Genomic DNA, 12,114 nt, shown 5'->3' with positions numbered 1-12,114 from the left:
TGGTTTACTAGTTATCATTTCTATCATATTGTAATAGTTATCATAACTATCAATCATATATATTGTATCAGTTCTTCTAATATATATTCTATTAGTTATTCTATAGTTATTATAACTATCATCATATTGTAATAGTTATCATAACTATCAATCATATATCTTCTATCCACACTAACGTTGGGGGGTCATGGCAACAAAAATAACACCCACCTGACCTTTTATGTAACCAAGGTAACAAGGGTGGACCACCCCGCGCTCACTGTTTATGCATTGATGGGTCAGCCTGCAGATCTAATAACTATGGGGTGGTATGAGTGGTGGTCGTAAAAAGTAAAAAATACCTCAAAATTACCTCAAAATAATTAATAAATAAATAGACGTTGTGAGGAACCTTTTTCCTGGTCCTCACCAGAAAAATGGTTCAGAGTTGAAAAAAGTTTTTTAGAGATATGTTTACAAGAAAAAGATTCAGTCTGGGGTTAGGATTAGGATCAGACGTTTAGAGGTGGAGGTGAAGGGGTTGGAATTAGAGTTAAACAGCATGATTTACACTTAGTTGCCTGCCAGCGCACTAACCCTAACCCATGCGCCGAAAAATAGCTGATCTGTAAGCTTGTTGTGAGCTTGTGGATCTGCTATTTTTCGGCTTTAAGCTCACAGTTAAAAATGGCAAAACATATTAAGAGTGTCATTTTCCCCCATGCTGATGTCCTCACAAGTATAGTCGTGTGTGTGTGTGTGTGTGGTGTGTGTGAGACGTGTGTGTGTGTGTGTGTGTGGACTGTAGGCGAGCAGTGATTAGGTATAAATAGAGCTCAGGTGTGAGACAGAGTCCAGGTGTTGGTTTGGTTCAGTTCAGATGGAACTCCAGCAGCTCTCCACACTTGCAAGCAGGTAACTGAACATTATTATTAACCACCAGCATTTAACAGCTTTGTTTAAAAGAATTCAGTTTGGGGAACTAGTCTGTGAATTAATGATTTTGAAATGGACAAAATGAGGCATTATATTTTATGACGGAGTGAAGGAAACGCTTTCAAACTACACTCTGTTTCAATGGCTCATAGTGTCATCTAAACCAATGGTTCTTAAACGTTAACATCAACTCTGACCGTACAACTGGAACCAAATGGACCAGTTGGGGTCGGGTCCATTTGGTTCCTTTTAGTACAGTGTACCAATGCAAGGGTCCATTTGGTTACCATATGTACACTCTCTGAGTTAGACCTGTGATGCACTACCTTTTATAGGGAGTGTCTGCTCTGCTCATGCTGTTCCTTCTAGGTGAACAGGGTGGGGCAGTCTACCAATCTGCTAATGGCTCATTGGAGAGCACCTGGGCCCAGTGCCTCCAGGAGTCATGGGGCTACTGGAAATGTTATCGTAGCATGTTGTTCCCACTGGAGGGCGCAATACACTTTCTCTATATATTCACAAACTGCATCCTATGCACTTCCAGGTCGTTTTGGTTGATGAGAACATGCTGTGAAGAACAACTACTGGTATGCAAAACACACATAATTGTCATTTATTGTAGATTATTTCCATAACACATCAGAGCTAATGAGCCATTAATTATTGGAGTCCTACTGTGATCCTGAAGCAAAGAGAATTCAGTCAGTTTAGTGTTGTCCATTTGGCCCATAGCCTGATGCTAACCATGTACTTTGTTTACTTGTTTGAGACCAGATACTTGATCAAAACCAACCAGGGGTTGTGAGAATGTTGTGTTAATGTTTTAAAGGTACTTTAGTGCTACACTGTATCGTTGTAGTCCTGTTTATGAAGAAGTTATCTGCTAGCCTTGGTTAGTGAGGCAGCAGCATGGTGATTCTTTTAGGCTTAAATGTGACATTAAAAACATACAGAGGAAGGTTGAAAAATGCTGAAATTATCCATTAAGTATACTTTACTGCAGTGGTTCTCAACCTTTTTATACAAAGACCCCACTAGGAAAACAATGTGGGGACCCCAAACTTGATTATAATTATATACCATTATAGGTGAATATTTGAAAATATGTTGGGAGCTTGTAGATCTGCTAGTTACAAAACATTTTTTCTAAAGAAACCAAGATGGGCATTTACTTATTCATTAAAGATTAAAATAAACTAGGAACAACATTTGAACAAGATATTTTAAGTGTGCCTAAAGCTGTGTCTGCAGTGTAGTGACAGTGTATTGTCTCAGTTTACTGAGACAATACACTGTCTCTCTACATTCTATGATCCTATAGTTTACTGAGACACTACACTGTCTTTGTATTGTATGATCCTATAGTTTACTGAGACACTACACTGTCTTTGTATTGTATGATCCTATAGTTTACTGAGACACTACACTGTCTCTGTATTCTATGATCCTATAGTTTACTGAGACACTATACTGTCTTTGTATTGTATGATCCTATAGTTTACTGAGACACTACACTGTCTCTGTATTGTATGATCCTATAGTTTACTGAGACACTACACTGTCTCTGTATTCTATGATCCTATAGTTTACTGAGACACTACACTGTCTTTGTATTGTATGATCCTATAGTTTACTGAGACACTAGCTGTCTCTGTATTGTATGATCCTATAGTTTACTGAGACACTACACTGTCTCTGTATTCTATGATCCTATAGTTTACTGAGACACTACACTGTCTTTGTATTGTATGATCCTATAGTTTACTGAGACACTAGCTGTCTTTGTATTGTATGATCCTATAGTTTACTGAGACACTACACTGTCTTTGTATTGTATGATCCTATAGTTTACTGAGACACTACACTGTCTTTGTATTGTATGATCCTATAGTTTACTGAGACACTAGCTGTCTCTGTATTCTATGATCCTATAGTTTACTGAGACACTAGCTGTCTCTGTATTGTATGATCCTATAGTTTACTGAGACACTATACTGTCTTTGTATTGTATGATCCTATAGTTTACTGAGACACTACACTGTCTCTGTATTGTATGATCCTATAGTTTACTGAGACACTACACTGTCTCTGTATTGTATGATCCTATAGTTTACTGAGACACTACACTGTCTCTCTGTATTGTATGATCCTATAGTTTACTGAGACACTACACTGTCTCTGTATTCTATGATCCTATAGTTTACTGAGACACTACACTGTCATGAATGATGATGACATGTGAACATGGTCAACCGACACACTCCCCTCTCTGTCCACAGGACCTGCAGGCTCAGATGGATGAGGAGGTCCGTATGCATGAAGACTACAGAGAGGAGCAGGCGGCGAGGTGACAGGCGGAAAAAATTAATCTAATTAATTAGAGGCTTTGTAATTAATGAATCGCAATTAATCACATTTTAATCGCATATCAATATTTGACCTGAGAACAGTGAAAAGCAATCTTTTCAAATGGATTTTGGCATACGTCTTTAAGTACATGTACTCAAGAACTTTTTTGAGGTATTTGCACTTGACTCGAGTATTTCCAATTTCTAATACTTTTACTCCAGTAACTCCACTATATCTCAGAGGCAAATATTGTACTTTTTACTCTACTACAATTATTTGAAAACTTTAGTTACTAGTTACTTTGTAGATTTCGATTATTATTATAAAACATTACAGTAACCATGTGAAAATAGCAGATCTACAAGCGCAAGGCATTGTGAGCTTGTAGATCTGCTAGGTGGTGAGGTTACACTCTGGAGGTCAAGTAAGATGTACCTGGGTTCCTAATAAAAAGCAACACACTTCCACGGAAACTCTGTTCCATTTAGTGTAGCACAGTGGTTCTCAAACTTTTTGATATTTATCAAATTTATAAAAGCGAACATTTGTACTCAAATCTTTGCTTCTGGTTGCTTTTTGAAAAAACATACATTGCTATAATCAGTCAAACTTGTTCATGTCAAGGACCCCCACAATGATATGTATTTCTTCCAGGAGAGTAGAGTACTTGGTTGGAAATCAAAAGATGCAAATGATCAGGCCATGGGAGTAGCCTATGACAAAACTATGTGAGGGAAGGACTTATGAATAATTCATGAGCCAAATGTCAAACAAGAAAGACAGGCACCGTGCCGAGTTGCTCCTGAGCGGGGGAATAGAATCTGAATCTGTATGTTTTATTGTCACATCACAGGTTTACAGGTTTCCAGCAGTGAGTCAGCAGGCGCAGCAGCAGATGATCAAGTCCATGTACCAGGAGTTCCCCTTCCCGCCCAGCTATGGTACCAGTACAGGCCTCGCCACCACCTTCCCCCAGACCCTTCTCCTCCAGCCTCCCCCCCCCCCCCCCCCCATCTTAAGTTAATAATCAGGGTTTAGCTGTAAGTTAATAATCAGGGTTTAGCTGTAGTTCACCATCCTACACTGTCTGTGTGGATATATTATGTCTCCAGACACAGTGTCACATGATTTTTCATAGTCTCACTCATATGATTCATAATGCCGCATATCGATTGTCTGCATTAATTGAAGCCTTTATGTGGTCTGAGTCACGTAGCACATCCTACACCTAACCTCTAGATCATAACACTACAGTCAGTCAACTTATATTTGTAATCACCCCTGAAATCCAATCATAATGTATAGTATAGAAACACCCAATACACCCTGATGTTTATAGTATGGAAACACCCAATACACCATGATATTTATAGTATACTACCCACTGTATTCTGCTAATGAAACACAGCATGTTATTGGTGAACCTGTCAAAGACTTTTGACAGTGATCCTCTTGAGAGATTTAAAACACAGAACCTCTAACAGTTCAACCATAAAATGGAGCCAACAGGATTAACAACAAAGACATGAAGTAGATTAATCAAAACCTGATGATGATTCTTACAGAGTTCTGTTTTCTATTTTCATCACACAGAGTCGTACAGAAGAGAGACTGTTTTCTGTGCGGAGCAGCTTCATTAAAGGTATTTCACAAGGCAGCCTCAAAATTATCCTCGACAAACTTTTGGACTAGAAGGTGTTAAACTCCGAGCTGGAAGAGGCCAACGTAAAATCATGGAAAATTGTGGGCCTTTGAATATATATATTTTTAAAGCGAACATTTGTAACTGAAATCTTTTCTTCTGGGGGATTCTACAAATGTCTTCTAAATCCTAACAGTTTTTTGCAAAAACTTATGTTGCTATAATATCAGTGGTTCTCAAAAATGATATGTATTTGGCCGTGGACCCCCAGATCATAATATTTTGTTCCAGGGACCCCCCAGAAGTTGTAACGGAGTTAAAATTGTTCACTTTAAAACATATATTGAAAGATTTGCCTTAATGTTCACGATTTTTCAAAAATAGCAGATCTACAAGCTCATAGTGCGGCACTCGGTGCCTCGCTAGAGCTAGTAGATCTGCTATTTTCAAACATTTTAGTACTTTTGCTTTGGGTACTTTAAGTATATTTAGATTTTTGTACTTTTACTTGAAAATATCAGATCTACAAGCTCTAGGGAGGCACCGAGTGCCGCGCTATGAGCTTATAATAATATAAATAGAAATAATGTGAAAATAGCCGATCTACAAGTTCAGAACATCTTGCAATGATCTGCGGTATGATATTTATTTCTTAGTCAATATTTGACAATTCATTTGTTTAATGGCATTGTTTGTTTAGTTTTGACACAGTAATGGTCTTATTTCTGTAGCTAATGGACATTGAAAATGATGACATTTTTTACGTGCATTAGAGTGGATCTGTATATGACTATGGGGTTGAAAATGGGTGAAGTGCTCCTAAGGCCACCTGAAAATCTAGTACACTAAAAAGGACACTGGACATTTCTGTCACTTTGGAATGGAACGTGCCCACTGCAACTTTCTTATTTATCTTTATAACAAGTTTGTTTTTCTTTTTTTCCCAGCGGCTGCGTTATGCACCTGAGAGGAATGGAGGGGTACCAAGAAAAGAAAGGCCAAAGAGTTCAAAGGACACATGGTTTGGAGTTGGAGGCCAAAGAGTTCAAAGGACACATGGTTTGGAGTTGGAGGCCAGTGGGTTTCATGGGAGTTGGATCATTGGAAAGCTGTTTCGTTCATGTTGAATATATGGTTCTGAATGATTACTTTATGACAACCCTGTTCGTATTTGCCAGGTTTATGTGTCCCCTGACTTTCAGGACAAATGCACTATAATATCTATATTATAGTGTCTCTATATTATAGCGTCTATATTATAGTGTCTATATTATCTATATTATAGTGTCTATATTATAGTGTCTATATTATAGTGTCTATATTATAGTGTCTATATTATCTATATTATAGTGTCTATATTATAGTGTCTATATTCACTGGTTTTTCTTTTTACGACATTATTTACGTCTTCTTTTTGGTTGGGGCTCCATGTCTCAAGAAACGTCGGCACTACGTGAGGGTTGCCAGGTCCGATCAGTCTACTCTAGACCTTTTATACAGTCATTCCAATTACAGGGCCTCCAAAGAGTCCTGGATTGCTATTATTCGTCACTACCTCACCGTGCCCGGAGTGGGTAATTTGCGCGCCTGCTGCCTTCCTTATAAGTGTCTATATTATAGTGTCTATATTATAGTGTCTATATTATAGTGTCTATATTATAGTGTTGGTGTCTATATTATAGTGTCTATATTATCGTGTCTATATTATAGTGTCTATATTATCTATATTATAGTGTCTATATTATCGTGTCTATATTATAGTGTCTATATTATAGTGTCTATATTATAGCGTCTATATTATAGCGTCTATATTATAGTGTCTATATTATCTATATTATAGTGTCTATATTATAGTGTCTATATTATCTATATTATAGTGTCTATATTATCGTGTCTATATTATAGTGTCTATATTATAGTGTTGGTGTCTATATTATCGTGTCTATATTATCGTGTCTATATTATCTATATTATAGTGTCTATATTATAGTGTCTATATTATCTATATATTATAGTGTCTCTATTATCTATATTATCTATATTATAGTGTCTATATTATAGTGTCTATATTATAGCGTCTATATTATAGCGTCTATATTATAGTGTCTATATTATCTATATTATAGTGTCTATATTATAGTGTCTATATTATCTATATTATAGTGTCTATATTATCGTGTCTATATTATAGTGTTGGTGTCTATATTATCGTGTCTATATTATCGTGTCTATATTATCTATATTATAGTGTCTATATTATAGTGTCTATATTATCTATATATTATAGTGTCTCTATTATCTATATTATCTATATTATAGTGTCTATATTATAGTGTCTATATTATAGTGTCTATATTATAGCGTCTATATTATAGCGTCTATATTATAGTGTCTATATTATCTATATTATAGTGTCTATATTATAGTGTCTATATTATCTATATTATAGTGTCTATATTATCTATATATTATAGTGTCTCTATTATCTATATTATAGTGTCTATATTATAGTGTAAAAGTAAAAAATACCTCAAAATTACCTCAAAATAATTAATAAATAAATAGACGTTGTGAGGAACCTTTTACCTGGTCCTCACCAGAAAAATGGTTCAGAGTTGTAAAAAGTTTTTTAGAGATATGTTTACAAGAAAAAGATTCAGCCTGGGGTTAGGATTAGGATCAGACGTTTAGAGGTGGAGGTGAAGGGGTTGGAATTAGAGTTAAACAGCATGATTTACACTTAGTTGCCTGCCAGCGCACTAACCCTAACACATGCGCCGAAAAATAGCTGATCTGTAAGCTTGTTGTGAGCTTGTGGATCTGCTATTTTTCGGCTTTAAGCTCACAGTTAAAAATGGCAAAACATATTAAAAGTGTCATTTTCCCCCATGCTGATGTCCTCACAAGTATAGTCGTGTGTGTGTGTGTGTGTGTGGACTGTAGGCGAGCAGTGATTAGGTATAAATAGAGCTCAGGTGTGAGACAGAGTCCAGGTGTTGGTTTGGTTCAGTTCAGATGGAACTCCAGCAGCTCTCCACACTTGCAAACAGGTAACTAAACATTATTATTAACCACCAGCATTTAACAGCTTTGTTTAAAAGAATTCAGTTTGGGGAACTAGTCTGTGAATTAATGATTTTGAAATGGACAAAATGAGGCATTATATTTCATAACAGAGTGAAGGAAACGCTTTCAAACTACACTCTGTTTCAATGGCTCATAGTGTCATCGAAACCAATGGTTCTTAAACTTTAGCATCAACTCTGACCGTACAACTGGAACCAAATGGACCAGTTGGGGTCGGGTCCATTTGGTTCCTTTTAGTACAGTGTACCAATGCAAGGGTCCATTTGGTTACCATATGTACACTCTCTGAGTTAGACCTGTGATGCACTACCTTATAGGGAGTGTCTGCTCTGCTCATGCTGTTCCTTCTAGGTGAACAGGGTGGGGCAGTCTACCAATCTGCTAATGGCTCATTGGAGAGCACCTGGCCCAGTGCCTCTTGAACTGGTGTTCAAGGTAGGAACCATGTTTTTATTCATTTTGCTGCTGCTAGGGGTTTTGCGTCATTCGCGTTGCGATCCGTCGTTTGCCAAAAACAAAATAAAACACAAAACAAAGGCGCAGGCATGGAGCTCCAGGTTTACTGGGACAGGGTTCAATTCCCTGCTGTGCCCTACTCATTGTGTTGGCATTTATATTTGAACTCTCACATTGAATAGTTTCATGTATTATACAGGAATCAGCCTTAGTATGGATCACAATGTAGAGCTTTAACTTAGTAATCTTTAAAGATTACTTTAATATGAATGTGTATGAAGACACTGTATCCAGATATATACTTATCAGCTCTGTGCATAATTGGTTATTTGAAAGGTGTTAAGTTATAATAATTGGTTAAAGGTAGGGTAAGTGATTTACGTTGGTTAACTCATTCACTGCCACTGACGTAAAAAACGTAATTTGTCCCGTTTACCAATCCTGCCACTGACGTAAAAAACGTAATTTATTTTTTTTGAATTTTTTTTTATTTATTTTTTTAGTTTTTTATTTTTTTTTTCAAATTTGACCCAAAGACCAAGGAGATATGATTGTTTAAAGATCTACACTCCCATCCACTTCCTTGCCATCCACTTCCTTGTTAACTTAAAAATTCTGTATCTCGGCTCCTGAGTACTTTTTTTTTTAAATGAAAAATCTCTGGCAGTGGGCAAACGCGGCCAGCAATAATTGTGGCAGTGAATGAGTTGTTAATATAAGTGTTAAATAGCTCTTATTCTGATAGTATTCATTGCTATATAGTTTTTTTCAGTAAAAGGAGTCTCCAGGTCTTAAACAGAAAATGCATTTTCAGTGCTCTCTCCTGATTGGCTTAAATGTTGTCACCTACCTACCCCCCCTTAAGTTAAAACTCTATATTGTGAATTTCTGATCTTATCATTGTTATGGTCATCTATACCCATGTGAGTCATGGGGCTACTGGAAATGTTATCGTAGCATGTTGTTCCCACTGGAGGGCGCAATACACTTTCTCTATCTATTCAGAAACTGCATCCTGTGCTGTAAACTTCCCTTCCAGGTCGTTTTGGTTGATGAGAACAAGCTGTGAAGAACAACTACTGGTATGCAAAACACACATAATTGTCATTTATTGTAGATTATTTCCATAACACATCAGAGCTAATGAGCCATTAATTATTGGAGTCCTACTGTGATCCTGAAGCAAAGAGAATTCAGTCAGTTTAGTGTTGTCCATTTGGCCCATAGCCTGATGCTAACCATGTACTTTGTTTACTTGTTTGAGACCAGATACTTGATCAAAACCAACCAGGGGTTGTGAGAATGTTGTGTTAATGTTTTAAAGGTACTTTAGTGCTACACTGTATCGTTGTAGTCCTGTTTATGAAGAAGTTATCTGCTAGCCTTGGTTAGTGAGGCAGCAGCATGGTGATTCTTTTAGGCTTAAATGTGACATTAAAAACATACAGAGAAAGGTTGAAAAATGCTGAAATGATCCATTAAGTATACTTTACTGCAGTGGTTCTCAACAATGTGGGGACCCCAAACTTGATTATAATTATACCATTATAGGGGAATATTCAAAAATCTGTTTTCTATGATCCTATAGTTTACTGAGACACTACACTGTCTCTGTATACTATGATCCTATAGTTTACTGAGACACTACACTGTCTCTGTATACTATGATCCTATAGTTTACTGAGACAATACTCTTTGTATTCTATGATCCTATAGTTTACTGAGACACTACACTGTCTCTGTATACTATGATCCTATAGTTTACTGAGACAATACTCTCTACATTCTATGATCCTATAGTTTACGTGGGCAAAAACATACCTATATTAAATTGTTTATAGGGTCAATATAAGTAAATAAATATATGATAACCTTTCCACAGGAGCAAAATTAAAAAAAATAGTTATCATAATGAAACTTCCCCAGTTGATTACTGGGGAAGTTGAATACACCTGTCAGTGGGAATGGACAGCTGAAGCTCATCCAGGCTCCTGCTGCCATGCAGCCCCGATCTGCATCCATAACACAGAGGGCGGGGCCTTCTTACACTCTGAAGTGTAAGAACTTACTTTTCACTGTGATCAAGCTGGTGTCTAATTCAAACTACATTTAATAACAAATCTAATATTATAGCAAAGAAATGTCCTAGTGGGACTTATGATGCAGCAGATGATCAAGTCCATGCACCAGGAGTTCCCCTTCCCGCCCAGCTATGGTACCAGTACAGGTATCAGTACAGGCCTCGCCACCACCCTCCCCCAGACCCTTCTCCTCCCCTCTCTCCCCCAGCCTGCCCCCCCCCCTGCAGGGGAAGCGCTGCCATGGAAACTAAACAGACTTGGACCTGAGCGTGCCCGTGTTCCATTATTGTCTTTTGTTGATCGTTTGTTCTTTTTTTTTGTTCTTTTTCTTTAACGTCTGAGTCGATGGCAGGGAATTTCTATTTTAGGAACCATTGATGCTACAAAAACAATGTACGAGACGAGCATTGCAATTAAGTCCCAAGAACAGTTGCCATGGAAACAGCGTGCCGTAAAAACAATGGAAGTTATGTTTTCCTCCCTGCAATACAATAAAATATGTAGTCACATCTGTAATTAAAGTGTAATTAAACTAAACCCTGACTATTTTAGTTGTAGTTCACCATCCTACACTGTCTGTGTGGATATATTATGTCTCCAGACACACGGTGTCACATGATCTTTCATAGTCTCACTCATATGATTCATAACGCCGCACATCGATTGTCTGCATTAATTGAAGCCTTTATATGGTCTGAGTCACGCAGCACATGGTCTGAGTCACGCAGCACATCCTACACCTAACCTCTAGATCCTAACACTAAGGTCAGTCAACTTATATTTGTAATCGTCTGTGTGGATATATTATGTCTCCAGACACACGGTGTCACATGATCTTTCATAGTCTCACTCATATGATTCATAACGCCGCACATCGATTGTCTGCATTAATTGAAGCCTTTATATGGTCTGAGTCACGCAGCACATGGTCTGAGTCACGCAGCACATCCTACACCTAACCTCTAGATCCTAACACTAAGGTCAGTCAACTTATATTTGTAATCATCCGTATTCTGGATGCAGACTGTGGACGTTTGAATGCTGATTGTGAATGTAGCTCATGTCTCACTAACACTAGTACATGAATTAGAAGAATCAGACAATTGTCAAACAATAGAACAACATTCAGTCACATTCATGGCATCAGATGTAAAGAGAACGTGATGTCACACCATTGAAAAGTAATGGCTGCGTTACAAATACAATATATTATTATTATGTCTGCCATTCACTTAACATAAAATCCATAAACATCCAATACACCATGATATTTATAGTATAGAAACACCCAATACACCATGATGTTTATCCACTGTATTCTGCTAATGAAACACAGTATGTTATTGGTGAACCTGTCAAAGATGCTTGTTGTTGACTATGACTAGAAGAAAAGTAGTATTTTAATGGACCTCTTCTTTTGACAATGATCCTCTTGAGAGATTTAAAACACAGAAGCTCTAACAGTTCAACCATAAAATGGAGCCAACAGGATTAACAACAAAGACATGAAGTAGATTAATTTAATTGGACGAGAAGGTGTTAAACTACTCGGAGCAGGAAGAGGCCAACGTAAAATCGTGGAAA

At 37.2% G+C, this 12,114-nt stretch overlaps 1 long non-coding RNA gene across 1 annotated transcript; it reads left to right on the top strand.

The window, feature by feature from the left end:
* The first annotated feature begins 1,463 nt into the window (after window positions 1-1,463).
* On the top strand, window positions 1,464-6,358 carry LOC308076520. The gene is made up of 5 exons (XR_013932291.1): window positions 1,464-1,502; window positions 3,195-3,262; window positions 4,118-4,205; window positions 4,858-4,906; window positions 5,854-6,358. It is a non-coding gene; the product is annotated as an uncharacterized lncRNA (long non-coding RNA).
* Window positions 6,359-12,114: the final 5,756 nt, after the last annotated feature.

Source organism: Gymnoscopelus braueri, assembly GCF_963280865.1.
Source record: "Gymnoscopelus braueri genome assembly, chromosome: 20".
In the NCBI taxonomy this organism is placed as follows: Eukaryota; Metazoa; Chordata; class Actinopteri; order Myctophiformes; family Myctophidae; genus Gymnoscopelus; species Gymnoscopelus braueri.
Note: the sequence above shows the minus strand (reverse complement) of the source record. Positions and strands in the feature narration are given on the sequence as shown.